This window comes from Miscanthus floridulus, chromosome 1 (genome assembly GCF_019320115.1).
Source record: "Miscanthus floridulus cultivar M001 chromosome 1, ASM1932011v1, whole genome shotgun sequence".
Lineage (NCBI taxonomy): Eukaryota > Viridiplantae > Streptophyta > Magnoliopsida > Poales > Poaceae > Miscanthus > Miscanthus floridulus.
Window position 1 is genome coordinate 169690296 of NC_089580.1, and position 15642 is coordinate 169705937.

Sequence of the window (15642 nt, forward strand, 5' to 3'; positions counted from 1 at the left end):
ACAACCATGTTGTAATCAAATTTATTATAATAACAAGTACCTCTACCTGGGTTGTAATCAAAGTTTTCAAAAGTCCTTGCAAGCTTCTTGTTAAATGGTCCTTCTCTATTCTAAAACTTTTTTAGGTCAATGTTGGCAGCCTGATGTTGCTTATCCTCATCATGATAATAAAAAGTCTCCACACAACTGATAAATCCTTATGTTATTGTGGGCTCATCAAAGATTGATGGGTTACTATAACTATAGTGTGGATTTAGCAAATAAGCTGTCAAATGTAATGGAGAATCAAGTCTTCCTTTCATCTTCTTGTCAATAACATCAATTACCTCCTTGAACCAGGACTCATTATTACCGAAGGCCTCTTTGATCTCTCTCTTTGCTTTTAGTAGTTCTCCATAAACGAAACCCATGGATGGCTTCACATCCCCATCAACCAAACGGAGAACTTTGACCAATGGCTCAAAAACAATCAATGTTAGCTTGACATCCTTCCAAAAGGTTGGATTCAATATAATTGTTGCGGCATCTTTTCTTTCTTTGATTTCACATCCTTCAATGAGTCCCACCTACTATGAACCACCATCTTTCTTAACTGATCCTTCTCTTGTATGTTGTTCAAAGTGAGAAAGGTTGAAGCAAACCTAGTCGCCCCTAGCCTTATTATCTCTTTCCCCTCTGTGAAGTATCTCAAGCACTCCAATATTCTCGTGTGCCCATAGATAAATATGGTGAATGTCTTTGCTTGGTCAATCACCTTCTTGAACCGAGCCATGTTATCAATTCCTTGGAGCACTAAGTTGATTGTGTGAGTTGCACAAGAGGTCCAAAAGATCTGAGGTCTCTTCTCAAGCAATAGCTTCTTTGCTCCCATATTGTTAGAGGCATTGTCTGTCACTACTTGCACCACATTATCTGGACCAATGTCTTCAATTGCTTTGTCCACTAGTTTAAAGATGACTTCACTTGTGTGTGACACATCTGACATCTCTTTTGAGCTGATAAAACTGGTTCCATCAACACAATTAGTGCACATGTTCATTATGCTTCTCCTCTTCCTATCTGACCAAGCATCAGTCATAACAGAGCACCCATTCTTCATCTTCTTAGCTTCACGTTCTTACAGCAAACTCTTGGTTCTTGCATATTCTTCTTCCAGCAATCTCTTTCACAGATCATACTAAGATGGAGGTTCAAGTCCAGCTCCAAACTGTCCAATTGCTTCACACATTTGCTTGAACTCATCATTGTCACATGCATTGAATGGTATTGCTGCCAATGTTACAAAAAAGAAGGTTAATTAGTGTTCAGTACAACCATAATATAAATACAGAATAGGAAATTAGTAAATTACCATGTGTATAGACCCATCTTGCAATATATTTATGCACCTCACATGTTCTTTCTTTCTTTTCAAAGCTCCTTGTTCAACTTCTGTTGCGTCAAAGATTCAGATTTGATTGCTTTAGGATCAATAGCACGTGTCCATTTATCAATGGGGCCTAATTTGTGAGGCTCTGAACTTCCAACACAAGTCACTTTCTCTGACTCTCCATCTCCAACCCGAGAAACATTCACTTCCTCTCTAAGTTCTAGCTCATGAACAGTCTTCTCCTCCCTCTTCCTTTTTGCTTCATCTAGTGATTTCTTGCAATTGTCTTTAGCCTCCTATGTGCTGTCCCTGCATTTCGTTGCATTTTTCCGATGTTGGCCACATGTTGCTTCAACCGATAAATCCCTCTTTGCATCACCTTGTCACAGAACTTGCACTTCACCTTGTCCTTGTTGTTAGGATCAACAAGAACCCCATATTTCCATCCCACATCATCTAAATTCCTTCTCAGGACATTTGCTCCCTCAGTTACAGTTGCAGGTTCAGCCTCTGTTGTCGACATCCTAAATTCAGAGTTCAAGCAATCAGCTATACATTCAGATTTCAGAGTTCACGCAAACACAGATACATACATGTGGCAGAACCACCTAATTTAATGCCTTACATGAGTGCTTGTCTTCCATTAGACACTAAGTACTCAAGGAAGAACACTATATTACTCGGTTCCGTCGGGCACACCCCAGGGGAGAACCCGAAAATCCATATTTTTGCCCTCAGGATCACAAATGAGAGAATAAAGCTTACATCATTCGTAACTATTTCTTACATCACTTTTCATACAACATCAGAGTATAATATTTATTAACATAACAGCGGAATGAAATCATGTTATCAGAGTTATGAATAATTTAATGTATAGCGGAATATAAACATGTGATCAGAATTACAATGGAAATAAATATCTAAACATGACATGAGGAAGTATTGAAATATAAACTACGACAACAGATTATGAAACTTTCGTTTATAAAAGCATTTAGTGAGAGTTATAAATAAAGACTACGATCGTAGCGTAAAGGAATCCTCGTTGGGCCCACCAAGAGGTATCCACACATAAGAGTCAGCTCTAGCATCCACCTGTCACCTGCAACAGGGAGAATAAAACCCTGAGTACTCAATTGTACTCAGCAAGACTTACCCGACAGGAGAAAAGAAAATACTCCAAGGATATGCAAGGCTAGCTGGCTTGTGGGTTGCATTTGCAGGAAGCATTACTAAGCGTGCGTCCTTATATTCGATTTTTATTAATAGCTATATTGGTTCATTAACTAACCATTCTATATAAGCACCTGTGCTACTTTCAAGCAGGTGGTAAGCAACCAGATTTCCTTTTTCCATCTTCCATCTTGCATCTTTCAGTTCTTACTACGATGCTAAACCGTAGACAAGCAGTACCGGATAGCCCGGTGATTCGTGAATCAATGCCCCCAGCTGGGTACCCTGAAAACACACGCCCCGCTTATACCCCCAGGCACAAGTAGGACCGACCCATCACTCTCCTGTCCCGGGTGTCCAGGTCCCTGTCCAAACTGGGACTCCAAGCCCCTGCCCCTAAGTCCCGAACTCAGTGCGGCATAAGGACCTCCTCCACCAAAAACAAACCCTGACAGTCGGTCCGGAAAGAGCCAGATCCGCGATAAGAGAGCAACAAGTCTTCTAAGCGCCCATACACAAGTATGTGCTCGGGATAATAAGTCTATGACCTACCTAGAGTCATATGCAACGATCGGTCCTTAACCGGCTAGACAGGGAAAAATAGTGTAACCAAGCTATGCCCCGCGTCCACGGCGACCCAACCTCTTACACCCACCAATACCCAAACCACATCCCTGTCCGGTCACCATTTTTCCTTTCCACCATTTATACCTTCCAAGTGATAGTAATATATTTCCTATCTCTCGCGAGTGACAAGCAATCACTCGACTTCTACCAGAGTCCTGTAGCATAGCATTCTACACGATCCTGTCATACTAGTAAGACTCATAGGAATAAATATATATGCAAGTGGGTTTTATTCAACTCCTTAAAACTTAATGCACAAATATAATTGAAACTGCAGAAAGTAGGGGTTATGCACCGGGGCTTGCCTGGGTAAGATATATTAAAAGTTAGTATCTGCATCTCCAGATCATTCACCATCAACTGAATAGGAAGTCCATTGCATTATCTCCTGGAGAGAATACCATTACACCATCTTCAGATTTCCAATCACCCTTCGATCGATCCGTTGATCCATCATCGTACCTATATGATATGCATGCGATGCAATGCAAAGATGTAATTAACCAACTGCAATCATGACTCGTAAAATATGATTTACGCCTCTCAAGTTAACGGGCTAGTTCTAACGCTGGTCTACGTATCCATGCTGTCGAATAAGACGTTATTTCCCAACAACTATTTTAGTTATATAAACCGACGGTGTTTCTATATTTTATTCTATCGATTTAATCATTATTCGAAATAAGATATCATTATCTAATTAGCAACTAGTTATTCCGGAGCTACAAAAATTACGGCGGGTAACTAATACTGCTAGGAGTCTACTATAAAAATTTTCAGATTCAACAATATTACCAATTTATCATGGAAATTCCTACAAGTTTATATTTTACAATATTAATTATCTCTAATTAATTATATAGCTTCCTAAGAATATTATCCAACTATGCGAACCAAATATACTAACATGTAGAGCATGATTTTAGGAGACTAACAAAACTGGTTTCATAATTTCTAGACACCTACATAATTTTATATTGATTGTACAAGTTATCTAGAAACTTATATTGAAAAAACATTTATAAATTGAAAAGGGGCCGGCGGCAACCCAACCAGCCGAACTGGCGGCCTAGGCGGGCGCCGAGCAGGCCGGCCCAGCGCAGGCGGACCAAAAGCCGATCCAGAGGATGCGCGGCCTAGGCGCGGAGTGCGGCCAGCGGCCCAAGTGGCACGCGGCCAGAGGCCCAGCGACCGGGAGCGGGGCAGCGGCCCAATCAGCCGGCCGTGGCCCAGTCGCACAGCACGGCGAGCAGGCCTGCCCACAAGGCCAGGGCCAGAGAGCGACGGCGCCAATTTGCAACGAGGCCCTCGTATTGTCCTCAATTTAACCCGCGGTACGAAAGTACTATGCACTTGAGTCTCGTAGTTAGCAAATAAGACCCTGTATAAAACGGCGTCTTGGATTTATACCCCTTTCCTTACCTCATCTTCTCCTTCGGTACAGAGCAGAGGCGGAGGAGCTCCGGCCGACGACCAAAACCGGCCGGGGAGGCACAGCAGCGACGGGGGTTGCACGGGAACCCACCGGTGACCTCGGGCTGAGGGGGCCAGGAGCCGACGATGGCCACAGCAGCCAGGCTGCGTGCACCAGCGACGTCAATGGCGACTGCGGCGATGCGGGACGTGGCACTACGGCACGGCACCGGCACGGCGTGGACCGAGGGCATGCAAGGGAGCAGGGGGAAGCCGTAGCGGCCTCAGGTGCGCTGCGCGCGCAGAAGCAGCGAGCCGCGGGACAATGGCAGAGCAGAGCCGCGCGCAAATGCTGGACGGGCACGGTGGCTCAGAGGGGATCGAGGAGGCGAGGTGCAGGCGCCTAGGCTCGGTGGACCTGACACGCGCCCGGCTAAGCGGTACAGTGGAGGCGGAGCTCACGGCGGCAGCAGCAGCAGGGCGAGCCAGGCGAATGGCATCGGGGTGGCCACGGGGCAAAGCAACCCAGGCTCCCGCTACAGGCACGGGGCAGCAGTCCCGAGCGACCGAGGGCGCTCGCGTGTGGTGGTCTGGCAGCGGTGTAACAACCCAAAAATCCACACACCAAAAATTCCAACTACAAAATTTTTCTTTCTTCAAAACCCTTGAGTGATGATGTGGCATTTAGGAAAACTCATAACCTTGCACTAACTAAACCTATATGACTGGCACGAGTATCTCACCTCATCACCTAGAATTTATTTTACCACATAGCATACATCAAGTTGCATTATATTCAACATGGTGATTTGGATTTTATTTGGTTTATGTGTTGATTAAATAAAAGCTAACAAATATGTGTTTATAAATAAATGAACTAATATGGAATTAATATCCCAATAAATACTTTGACCAATGTTTATCACCATGGAACATTTTATCAGAGGAGAAGTAGGCCACTTTGATTTATATACAGGAAAGAAGTGTAACATAATACTAAAGGTAAGAAGAGGGGGGCAGTAGCTCAGCCTAGCCTACCTCGACCGGCCCAGCCTGCCTCGACCGGCCCAGCCAGCCAGCCCAGCATCACCGCCCGTACGTGCACGCCACTGACAAGCCGGACCCTCCCGTCAGCCGTCACGCACCGCACGCCGCCGCATCAGGACAAGCTGACGGATGGGCCCCCTCTCTCAGCCGCCCAGCTACAGGATCATCTTCTTCCCCACGCCAGCCTCATCTCTCGACCGAGCCCCGACCAAAGCAGCAGACGCGGGCCCAGGTTCATGCACATCGCATGACCCTGTTCCCCACCTTAGCGCCGCGCCCACGCAACCGCCCCCGCGCACGAGAGCCGTCCGATGTGCTCGGCACATCACCAGCCGTTCCATCATCCACCATGGGAGCTTAGAGCTCCGGCTATAAAAGCCACGGCCCTCGGTTGCCCTAGCGTTCACCCCATCACCCCGCCGCCACTTGGTGGCCAACCACTTCACCGAGCTAGAGAAAGGAGAGAAAGAAGGAAGGGAGAGGGAGGAGGAAGAAGGAGTCTCCGTCGGAGCACCTTCGAAGCCACCAGAGCAGGAGACGACGCCGACATCTTCATCACCGTTGTGGGTCGGCACTGCACTGCTTCTGTCTACACGGCCACGACTCTCCACTGCACCACCATCCTATCTCCCACGACACCTACGGTGAGCGCCCGATTTTCCCCTGCTCGCCGCCGGACTCTGCTATTCCGGCCATGGCGCTCCACACCGTGAGCGCGTAGGCCAAGGCCATCTCCAGCCTCTGGATACACAAGCACAGCATCCACGACCACACCGTAGACCCCTCCTAGCCCCATGGACGCTGTAGCCGAGCACACTCACACCGCGCTCACGACGCCGCCGCCATGGCGCAGCCACCACCGGCTCACCCGACCACCTCGCTAGACTAGAACGTAGCCGTAGAGCATCACCGTGATGACCGGAAGATAGCCGCATAGACCAAGTCGATGATAGTCAGCTGCAGCCCCCTTGGCCACGAGCACGAGACCACTGAGACTTGCCGAGACCACATGCAGAGACCATATGCCGAGACCACCATGACTCCGTCTCGCTCGCCGAGACCATATGCCGAGACCACCATGACTCCGTCTCGCTCACCGAGACCACATGTAGAGACCACATGCAGAGACCACATGTAGAGACCACATGCAGAGGCCACATGCAGAGACCACATGCAGAGGCCACATGCAGAGGCCACATGCAGAGGCCACGTGCAGAGGCCACATGCAGAGGCCACGTGCAGAGACCACATGCAGAGGCCACATGCAGAGACCACATGCAGAGGCCACATGCAGAGGCCAAATGCAGAGGCCACATGCAGAGACCACATGCAGAGACCACATGCAGAGACCACATGCAGAGGCCACATGCAGAGGCCACATGCAGAGACCACATGCAGAGGCCACATGCACAGGCCACATGCAGAGGCCACATGCAGAGGCCACATGCAGAGACCACATGTAGAGACCACATGCAGAGACCACATGCCGAGACCAGTGTGACTTCGCCTCGCTCGCCGAGACCACATGCCGAGGCCACTGAGACTCCGTCTCGCTCACTGAGACCACATACCGAGGCCACTGAGACTCCGTCTCGCTCGCCGAGACCACATGCCGAGGCCACTGAGACCCCGTCTCGCTCGCCGAGACCACATGACGAGACCACCGAGACTCCGTCTCGCTTGCCGAGACCACCGTGGACCAGTCACAGTGTGACACGTGTCAGCCCAGGATTAATTTAGCCTTTTTCCATTTTCGGAAATAGATTTAAACTTTGGAAATTCATAACTAATTCATATGACCTCGGAAAAATACGAAACCAGGACCAAAATTCATCTAAAATCAAGCTCTACGCAATGAACCCATGTTTGAGTGCATTTGGCTCTTTTGAATTTTCATTGCTTCTTTGTGCTATTCTATAGACGTCGCTAACGCGACTATAATGCGATCGTTTGCAGACTTAGAGGAAAACCGGACGGACGAGGATCGTGAGTACCGAGAGGAGTACGGAGACGACTACACTGAAGGTGCCACATCCCACCCAATCTCGTAGCACCTATTATGCATGGCTAATGTAGAACTGCTATTGCTTTACTTTACTGTCATAATCATATTATGATAGGACTTGCATGGTAGTATACCTTCTTGAAGGCCTTTACCTTGACGCAACCTTACCCTTGCTCACCCTGCTGTTAGGCTAGACACACGCTCGCCACTATGTTTTATTGCTTATTACTTCTACTACGCTTATAATACTTTGATGCGTGGTGGAAACCGGTGTTAACTGGACTACGGGGAGAGTGCTGCGTGTGTGACTTGGGTGAGTGGAGGGTGAGGGTTGTGTCGACCAAGTTGGAGTATACGACGAGCCTAGGGCAAGTCTTGCCGTAGGGTGCTACCTGGGCACCCCTGGAATGGATACCTGTGGTGGGTAAATGGATACCTGTAGTGGGTAAATGGTATACGAGGTGGCCTTGGGTGTGAACCTATGGTGGGTGGAGCCTAGGGTGGAGGTGCTGTGGTGGCACGGTAAATGGAAACCCTGATGGAGACATTCTGGCTTGGTCATCCCTAAGGACTTACTAGTACTCAGATTCACCGGGAAGCCTTACGTACCACTCGCCCTATATGGTGCGGGACGGCCGGACTACTTGGTAAGATATTGCCACTACTGCTAGGTTGTTAGCGGACAGTGTAAGGAGGTACGGGGTACGGAGGATCTCCCCCACACCCTTCCGAGACTTCATGGAGACCTTGTGGACCCGGCTCATGACTCACAGTTTCAGCCACCCTAGACCGGACTTGGGGTGAACCAGGGCTGAATGGTAGAGTGACATTATCCTAGGCTAGCAAGCGGCCGGAATCAGCCCAGTTGACGACGGTCAGCGAGGAAGGCGGATCTTGTGGTTATGTAAAACCTCTGCAGAGTGTATGGTTGATCGATCGATACATGTGCCGACTTGTCGGCTATGGACCTTTCCTAGGTTTCGCTTAAACTAGATATGAGATGAGTCCTTCTCTTCTTCCCCCAGGGAGTGAGTGTTCGGTCGTAGCCAGGGGCTACGGGCCTTGAGACAGTGCCGAGAGGGAGTTGGCTTGTCGACTGAGCGATGGTATGGGTGTGGTATGGTGAAGGTGTGGAGATGGTGGTATATCGGTCCCAGGGTCGAAACCTGGCTTTGGAATGGGAATGGGGTGGAATGGGTGTGGTAACGGTGTTAAAACCTGACTATACTATTATATACTTGATATGCTAATACATAGGAAACCCCAGCCTTATAGGTTCCTTTTGAATATATCCGACTTACATCCAATTACCACAAAGCAAGGCTCATAGGGTTGGGAGTGGCCAGTACAAATCGTACTGATAAATTTTGGCATACAGGTTCTGCTGAGGAGTATAGCTCCGAGGAGTTTGACGGTTGAGGGATTCGTTCCTACGCTTGAGTTTGGCGATCTTATCTTCAAGCTGTTCTGAATGAATGCTACTTTTGATTCCGCCAATGCGGCGATGTAATAATTTATGTAATTCCGCACTATTTGTACTCTGATATTATCGAGGTATGGATGTGATCATCGACTGGAATTTGGGTAATATGATCTACCACGGTCTTATTACACTTTGACTCTGTGGATTTCCCATCGTGGAAATCGGGGTTGTTTCAGTTGGTATCAGAGCTAGACTTGACCTTAGGACAAAACCCTTAGAAATGGATGATAGAATAGGACGTGAACAGCCCCTCTTTCAGTTATATACCGACCCTGCATTTACTTTTATGCAAGGCTTATCTATTATTGACCTGCTAACACATGTCCCCTTGAAACATGCAGATGGCAACGAACGTCGACTGGCCGCCTCTAGGACCGCTACCTCTGGACCACGCCAAGCTTACCTTTGACCTACGTGAGCTCAGGGGTTTTGCACAGACCCTCTGCCGAGTTCTCGTCACGTTAGGTGTTCCCGACGAGCTTGTCAAGGTCACCTGCACCGGGAAGCCAGCTAAGGAAGGAGGAATCGAAGGACCGATTGTTACCTCAGTGGAGTTTCCAGCTAGCACTACCTTACCTTCTGTCCCAGCTTTCACTGAGTTGACTATAGAGGACACAGTCGATGAGGGACTACAGGCTATCTCACACAAGGCACTTCGCAGAGTGATGAGGGACCACTACGAGCACCTGATGACGACAGAGTTTCGTCTACTTCCCCAGGCCCTCGACCTCAGCCTTACCCCTAGTGAGCAGAGTTTTGCAGCAGGCAGAGTTATCCTTGCAGAGGAGGACAGATGCCTTCGAGTCTCAGCTATTCACCTACTGGAGCAGGACAGGTACGTGACCCAGCTTGAGCAGAAGAGACGACAGTACCAGGCCCTTCTGTGGGAGCACCAGGAGCGAGACTCGCAGGGAGCACAGGAGCAGGCTAGTCTACTTGAGATAGTGGCCAAGCTACAGGACGAGCTCAACCATCATGATGAAGTCCACAGAGCCGAGGTCGCTGACCTACAGGACAAAGCAGCCGACCTAGGCAACAGGAACTGCTACCTTGACAGCAAGGTCTTGGAGTTGCAGAGAGAGTTGGACGACAAGAAGGCTGAGTTCAACCGTAGAGGGGACAGAGAGAGATCCAAGGGGATTGACATGCTGAAGATCCAATCTCGGAACAAGACCCTGACTCAGGAACTAGAGGAGTCCAGGAAGAAGGCCGTTCGCAACCAGGGTCACCTGATCGAGGCACTCAGGCAGACCGAGTACCTATAGGACAAGTGTGAGAGGACATGGCAGGCTTGGTAGAAGTCTGACAAGAAGCGCCTCAGGGAGATGAAGGGTATGTGGGATCAGCTACCCAAGGAGATTCGCAGCAAGACGAGGCCTAAGATGGAGGAGTTTGAGTTAGCCCTGACTCGCCTCAACCTAGACGCCTGCCCTACCCTACCTAGAGTTAAGCCTACTGAGGAGCTTGCCGAGGCCCTGAAGTACGTATCCCGACTTCACAAGTCTGACAAGGAGATCGAGATCGAGAACAGTCGTATCCCAGCTGCGGTGTACGAGTTAGAGTAGATGACCTTGCGTGGTCATGAGTCATGTCAGTAGCTTCCATGAGTTGTACCCCTTATGAGATGTATTATGAGACACTATGCGTAGAACGATTCTCGCACGTCTTCAAGTGTAGCTACTGGAGATGATGCTATGTAATAAAAACCATGTAATGAATGTTTCGGATCTTATTGCATCTTTATGAATCTTATTGCTTCTTTTGTAATGAGTGTTGGATAGCATAAATATTTTTCTTTAAATCGTTGAAATCATGTAATCATATCGAAATATAAGCACATATGGCACAAGCACTAAACTCTCTATGATCCGTGTTGCAGATGCCGAATCGCCGTTCTATTCGCTTAAGGCAGCGAGGACGTGCGCCCACCCCTGAACCAGTTGAACCCAATGAGGGACGTGGTGGCAACAACCGTGGTCGTGGCCGAGGTCGTGGACGTGGAGGGATACCCTTCCACCTGGAGAATACCCCGCCGCCTGAGGAGAACATTCCTCCACCACCACCACCGAACCTGGTGAAAGTGATGGCACAACAGACCCAGCTTCTTGCAGCTCTTGTTGAAGGAGCAAACCGTCGCCAGGGAGGACAGCAGAATGACTTCCAAAGGAAGCTAGAAGGATTCCTGAAGCTAAGGCCACCTTCCTATGATGGCACCGATCCTGACCCACTGGTAGCCGATGACTGGCTCAAGGAAATGGAGAAGAAGCTTGACCTCACTACTTTCACCGATGATGAGTGTGTTGGAGCTGCCACACACCAGCTCACGGGTGCAGCACGCGCCTAGTGGGATAGTTTCAGTGACTCCCATGAGGACCCTGCCCACATCTCGTGGGATGAGTTCGCTGAAGCATTCACTGAGTATCACATTCCCAAGGGTATCATGGAGGCCAAAGCCAAGGAGTTTCGCAACATCAAGATGGGAAAGGACAGGGTGACTGAGTACACTACCCGTTTCACCAACCTTCTGCGCTATGCACCTTCTTATGTTGTGAACTCTGAGAAGGAGAAGCTGTACTATTACCGCAAGGGACTTAACCCGCACATCAAGCTGAAGTTTGGCGGTATTGAGAGCAACACATTGCGTGCTCTGGTGGATCGCTGCATCCAGATTGAGAAAGACCGTGCTGAAGCTGGAGAAGAGTACAGGGAGAGAAAGCGTAAGCCTGAGGAGTCCTTCCGTGGCCGTGATCGCAAGAGGTTCCGCAGAGATGCACCATCCAGGGAACGCTCACGCCACAACAGGGATGACAACCCTAGATCGAGTAAGGGAAGTGGAGGCTACACTACCAAATACTCCCGCCCTGCTCAGGATCATTACACTAGGGACCGTCAAGCTCAGGACCGCAACACTTAGGATCGTTTCAACCGTCCCCGCACAGCGAATGAACGCCCAGCACAGAACCGCTCCGCATCAGGCACTGGAAACTGGAAGGCACCCGCGCCAACCCCTATAGGCGGTATGCCTTTCACCTGCTTTGCATGTGGACAACCAGGTCACAAAGCCGCTGAGTGCCCTCAGAACTCAGCTGCACAGAAGTCTCAGTTCAAGGGATCTGCTACTCGTGGACGTCTCAACCATCTGGACGCTGAGGAAGCACAAGCTGCCCCTGACGTGGTATATGGTATGTTTTTAGTTAATGGCAATACTGCATCAGTTCTATTTGATTCTGGAGCAACTTGTTCATACATATCATCCAAGTTTGCACGAGCGCATGACCTGCCTGTAACCCCACGTGAAAAGCCTATCATCACCAGCTCACCCTTAGGAGATCTAAAGTGCACCCACATATGTAAGGGAGTGAGTCTTACCATAGAGGGTCTTACCTTTGAAGCCGACCTAACCCTATTACCTTCCACTAACCTAGATGTCATCTTAGGCATGGATTGGTTAACTATTCACCGAGGTATCATATCATGTTCACCTAGATACGTCCAAGTGACCCATCCATCAGGCCAAGTTGTTAGATGTGAACCCCAGTCTGGAAAATCCACCTCTATCCTATGTGCCCTGAAAGCAAGTTCAGAAACTCAAAAAGAGGAGGAGACAGTTCATGATGTGCCAGTAGTCAGAGACTATCCTGATGTATTCCCTGAAGAATTACCGGGTATGCCACCAGACCGTGATGTAGAGTTCATCATTGATCTGTTACCGGGAACGGGACCCATTGCCAAGAGACCCTATCGCATGTCAGTTGATGAACTGGCCGAGCTCAAGAATCAACTTAATGAGCTCATCTCGAAGGGATATATCAGACCCAGTGCTTCACCCTGGGGATCCCCTGTTCTGTTTGTTAGGAAGAAAGATGGCTCAATGAGAATGTGCATTGACTACCGGAACTTGAACGCAGTCACCATCAAGAACAAGTATCCCCTACCAAGGATTGATGATCTGCTTGATCAGCTTCGAGGTGCCAAGTATTTCTCCAAGATTGATCTCAGATCTGGATATCATCAGATGAAGATTCGAGAGAGTGACATATCGAAGACAGCTTTTGTGACTAGGTATGGTCAGTATGAGTTCACCGTGGTGTCCTTTGGACTCACGAATGCTCCCGCATACTTCATGAACATGATGAATAAAGTTTTCATGGATGAACTGGATAAGTTCGTGGTGGTATTCATTGATGACATCCTTGTCTACTCTACCACCATTGAAGAACATGAACATCATCTAAGAACTGTACTTGAGAAACTAGCACAACATCAACTCTATGCAAAGTTCAGTAAATGTGAGTTTTGGCTACGAGAAGTTGCCTTCTTAGGCCATGTACTATCAGCTGAAGGTGTCGCAGTTGACCCAGCTAAGATTGAGGCTGTGAAAGAATGGGAACAACCCCGTAATGTGACAGAAGTCAGAAGTTTCTTGGGATTGGCTGGATATTACCGCCGATTCATCGAAAACTTCTCCAAGATAGCCCGTCCAATGACCAACCTTCTGAAGAAGACCAAGGAGTTTGAATGGACGCCCGAGTGTGAACAAGGCTTCTAGGAATTGAAACAGAAGCTTACCACAACTCCTGTGTTAGCATTGCCTAATATCAGCAAAGATTTCGTGGTCTATTGTGATGCATCCCGCCAAGGACTTGGTTGCGTACTGATGCAAAATGGAAGAGTGATAGCATATGCGTCTCGATAGTTGAAAGAACACGAGAACCGTTATCCAACTCATGATCTTGAGTTAGCAGCAGTTGTGCATGCCTTGAAGATCTGGAGACACTACTTGATAGGCAACAAGTGTGACATCTACACCGATCACAAGAGCTTGAAGTACTTTTTCACTCAAGAAGATTTGAACATGAGGCAACGCCGTTGGCTGGAGTTGATCAAGGACTATGACCTGGAAATTCACTATCATCCGAGGAAAGCTAATGTAGTCGCAGATGCTCTCAGTCGCAAGAGCTACTGTCACACTTTGATCACTAAATCCGTACCACCTGAGCTCAAGGAAGAGATTGATGATTTCCAACTTGAGATACTACCGCACGGCTTGTTGAATGAGCTCCGCGTACAGTATGATCTCACAGATCGCATCCGTCAAGCTCAGAAAAATTGTGAAGAGATCGAATATCTCCGTGGTCTGATGAAACTAGGCTACAAGACCAACCACCATGAAGATGAACAAGGAACCATTTGGTTCAAGGATAGAATCTGTGTACCTTCTAATCCAGCTCTACGAGAGGAAATTCTGTCAGAAGCCCATGATTCTAAGTACTGTATTCACCCTGGAAATTCAAAGATGTATCAAGACTTGAAGAAACACTTTTGGTGGAAAGGCATGAAGACGGACATTGCAGGACATGTGGCACGATGTGACACTTGTAATAGGGTCAAAGCTGAACATCAAAGGCTTGCAGGGTTGCTAAAGCCTCTTGACGTTCCCGAGTGGAAATGGGAGAGCATATCCATGGATTTCATAGTTGGATTGCCCCGTTCACAGAAAGGCAATGATTCCATCTAGGTGATTGTTGATCGCTTGACCAAAGTTGCTCACTTTGTACCAGTTAAGACCAAGACCAATGCCGAAAAACTAGCAGATCTATACATTGAACATATTCTCAGACTGCATGGAGCTCCCTCTAGTATTGTATCTGATCGTGGTCCTCAGTTTATGTCTCAATTTTGGGAAGCCCTACACAAGTCCATTGGAACCAAACTTGACTTCAGTACCGCTTATCATCCACAGACAGATGGACAGACTAAACGAGTAAATCAGATCTTAGAAGACATGCTTCGCGCTAGTGTACTGAATTATGGCTTTGATTGGGAGAAATGCTTACCCTATGCAGAGTTCTCTTACAACAATAGCTACCAAGCCAGCATCAAGATGTCACCTTTTGAAGCTCTATATGGCAGACCGTGTAAGACACCTTTGATGTGGTCCCAACCGGGAGAAAGGTCATTCTTCGACTCCGCTAAGATTCAAGATGCCGAAGAAGGAGTTGCCCAAGTAAGAGAGAATTTGAGGATTGCTCAAAGTCGATACAAGAGCTATGCTGACAAAAGGAGAAGAAGACTTGAGTTTAATGTGGGAGACTTCATCTATCTCAAAGTATCTCCGCTACGTGGGACGGTCAGATTCCATGTGAAAGGCAAGCTTGCCCCTAGATTTGTTGGCCCATACAAGATATGCAAGAGAATTGGAAAGCTCGCCTACAAACTTGAGTTACCGGAGGAATTGACGGGTGTACATCCCGTATTTCATGTGTCCCAGCTACGCAAATGTTTGAGAGTGCCCGATGAAGTGATCCCAATTGATACACTTGACATTCAAGATACACTTGAGTATAGAGAACACCCTATCAGAATTTTGGGCAGAGATACCAAAGAAACCCGAAGCAAGACTATTCCTATGTGCAAGATCCAATGGAGTAACCACACTGTGAGAGAAGCAACATGGGAGAAAGAGTCTGACCTCCGGCTACGATATCCTTACCTCTTTAAAGAGTACGTTACGCTTTAATC

The 15642-nt window shown here is 48.0% G+C and overlaps 1 pseudogene; it reads right to left on the minus strand.

Annotated features, from left to right (window-relative positions):
* Window positions 1-15642, minus strand: part of LOC136547816 (uncharacterized) — a 28558-nt pseudogene that overhangs the window by 795 nt on the left and 12121 nt on the right.